We start from the raw sequence: 3,680 nt of genomic DNA, 5'->3' as shown, positions 1-3,680 counted from the left end.
GTTTAACGTTATGAGAAATTTCCAAACCAACTTCCAAAGTGGTTACAGATATATACATATGTACTACAAATATAAGTGTGAGGGGAGAGAAATAAAATATGATATCAAGGTTTCGGGCATTAACAAGGAGAGAGATGGATTTGGCATTTACTTATTTGTAGAAAAAGTTTGAGGTGAAAGGTTTGGAGTTGAGTTTTCCAAAAGTTAATTTGAAATTACTGACATCTGAATACAGATATAGAATAGGCAGTGAACTATGTATGTCCAGCGTTCAAAGAAGCGATCAAGGCAGGAGCTGCAGAGTCATCATTATACCGATTTACTGATTCATTCATTCAAAATATACACATTTTATTGAATGAGCACCATATGTGCCAAACTCTTGTATGTACACATGGACAATATCAGTTAAAAAAAAATCTGCCCATGTAGGACATATGTTACCTGTGGCCTAGGAGACTAGATGGGGAAGCTTAAACAGAGTACGTATATAGAAAAGAAAAGGGATTCAAGGATGAAGCCCAAGGGCAATCCATTGATTCAAGATTAAGAGATGAAAAAGAAGAGCGGAGAGTCTGCAGAAAAAAAAAATGTCCTGAAATACAACAGAAAATGTGGGAGTGTGTTGCACTGTGAAGTCAAGTATGGTAAGCTGTGTTACTGGTCTGTTTTAGCAAATCTCTCTGTATCCATGTTCTTTTGCAGCTCCTGCCACTGCAGGAGTAAAGTGCATTTCTCCATGCTTTGGATTTTGTTGTGCCAGTAGAATAAAGCAGAAAAGTGAGTGTGCTGTTTCCATGGCCAGGCCTTAGAGGATTTGCAGGTGTTATTTTCACTCTTGTGCATCTCCCTTTGCCACAACAGCATGTTTGGACTCGCTTGCTTCTACCAGGATAAAAAAGATGTGAACTAGAGCTTCCCAGCCTCCATTTTCACCTGGCTGTTTTGTTTCTCTGATTTCTTTCCCCTTGCCTCTTCTTATAAGAACACAAGTTATTGGATTTAAGGCCCACTCTAAATCTAGAATGTCATCTTGAGATCATTAAATTAATGGCATTTACATTTGCAGAAATAAGGAGTAAAGACTTGGGCATATCTTTTTTAAGGAAACACAATTCTACAGTGTGTTTATAGAATCATTTGCTGTCTACTTAAGTATATTTTTCTCAAGGAAAGGAGCTATGTTTATTCATGTTCCACTATAAAGTTTCCAGAGAAATACCTTGGAATCAATTAGCTTAAAAATGATGTCAAGTATTTTATTCAAGGACACAGCCGCGGTTTCTATTGTAAATAATAGTTTGTATCCTAATGGTCAGGAATTCTTTATTGTTATGGATTGACTTACTTAAACCTACTATCTTACAATCACTTGGATGATTCTGCTGTTGAGTTCTGATGAGTCCTTTTTTGTCGGCCATCCTCAATCTTTTGAAGCACACATTGCAAAAATCTCATTAAAGTCAGATATGGTCTTCGATATGAAAGGAAATAATACATTGAAATAATTACCTAAAATTTCTGATAATGATTTGTCCTTTTATCCTAACAGTAATCATCCGTCTACGTAACAAAGAACCAACCATCCTGGTGTCTCTTTCATTAAACTTCCTTTGTCCCAAAACATATTGCTTGGTGTGCTCTGTTGATTTATTTCCTCTCTCTTCTGAAAAGTTCTATTTCTTTTCAAAAAAGATAATAGTGAGTTTTTGTAACATGCTGTTCCTGTTGTTAGGTAATTATTCTGTCTGGAAAAAAATATTATAATAGATTTTTCACAAAAGAACTATTCAACACAATGCATTTTACTATGGAAATCGACAGTCTCAGGAAGGCGGGAGAAGTTAAGGCAAAAATGAACACTTATCAACTTGCCTAGCTGCCTGCCACATTTCAGAAATCCAGCCCATGAAATCAGCTACGAAAAAAAATGGAACAAAGTTTTTTGAAAGAAATTTTTTAGTCTACCACAAATGAAGGAAATGAGGAATAGCCAAATTAGTAAATTATGTTATTTATTAAAATGTATGGTTTTCTTTATGTCTAAGATGAACCAATTTATATAATAACAGATAGCTAGAAATGTGTTTGACTACCAAAAATACAAATATATAAACCATACATAACAAACGTTTTTTCATCTCATACATAATTTTATTTAAATTCAGTTAAAATACCTACTAAATTCCAAATCTAAAAATGCTTCTGAAATGATGACACATATATATCTTTTCATTCATATACTTATTAACTTTAAAAATTGCACATTACTCAGGAAGTTATTTAAGTATATTTTTGACAGTAATAAATAGGCATTAGAGACAACATTGGCCAGGGTCTACCTGTTTCAATACTTTTCATTGTAAGCAATAGTTTGAAATTCATAGTTTGAAATGCATAATGCATGAATTAAGATTAAATAAATATTCTCAGTTTATTTCTTTTTTAAGATTTTGATTTTAAAATAATTGTAGATGGACAAGGTGTAAAAATTGCACAGCGAGTTCCTATGTATCCCTCATCCAAGTTCTCCCAATGATAGTGTCTTACATAATCGTAGCGTATTTGTCCAAACCAGAAAATTGACACTTGTAAAATACTATTCACTATATTACAGACCTTGTTTCCATTTTACTAGTTTTAAATTAAACTCTTCTTTGTGTGTATAAATCTATGTGATGTTCATCACAGGTATGGATTTTTTTAGCCACCATAGGATGAAGATATGGAGTTGTTCCATTAACAGAAAGAAATTCCTTCTTGTCACTCCTTTATGTAAACATCCTCTCTTAACAATTGCCCCTGGTAACCACAGAGCTGTTCTCTGTCACTAGAGAGAGGGATTTTCAGACTGACATAAATGGAATTTTACATGACCTTTTGCGATCGGCATTTTTTTTTTCACTCAGTGGAATATCCTTGAGATCCAATCAAATCATTTTGTGTATCAATAGCTCGTTCTTTAATTGCTGAGTACTACTACATTTTATGGATATACCACAGCTTGTTTAAAAATTCACGCATTGAAAGGCATTTATTATTGCCCCGTTTCCCATTTTTGGCTATTACAAATAAAATTGCAAAGAATATTCATGTTCAGGTTTTGTGTGAACAGGAATTTTTATTTTTTTTAGAATAAATAAATACCCAGGAGTGTGACTACTGGGTTATATGTTTAACTTTATAAACAAATGTCAAACTTATTTCTATTGAGTTGTATGTTTAGCTTTTTAGAAAACTTCTGAACAACTGTAAAATGTTACAACCCCACCAGCCATGTATGAGGGTCACACACCCTCACCTGCAAGGATTATTGTCTCTATTTTTTTTATTTAACCATCATACATGTGGGTAGTAGTATCTTATCACATCTTTAATTTGCATTTCCATAATGTCCAATTATGTGAACATACTTTTATGTGCTTATTTGTAATCCATATATCCTTCAAAATACCGCTTCAATGTGTTGCCCATGTTCTTATTATCGATTTTAGAGAATTCTTTATACATTTTAGATTTAAGTACTTTGACAAATGTGTGATTTGCAAATATTTCCTCCTAATCTGTAGCTCGTCTTTTGTTTTTCTTAACACAGTAATTTGCAAAGCAAAAGTTGTTAAGTCACAGTTTATTTCTACTGAATATATAGAAATATGAAATAGATGCTTGACTTACAAAAT

Source organism: Pan paniscus, chromosome 15, assembly GCF_029289425.2.
Source record: "Pan paniscus chromosome 15, NHGRI_mPanPan1-v2.0_pri, whole genome shotgun sequence".
Lineage (NCBI taxonomy): Eukaryota > Metazoa > Chordata > Mammalia > Primates > Hominidae > Pan > Pan paniscus.
Note: the sequence above shows the minus strand (reverse complement) of the source record.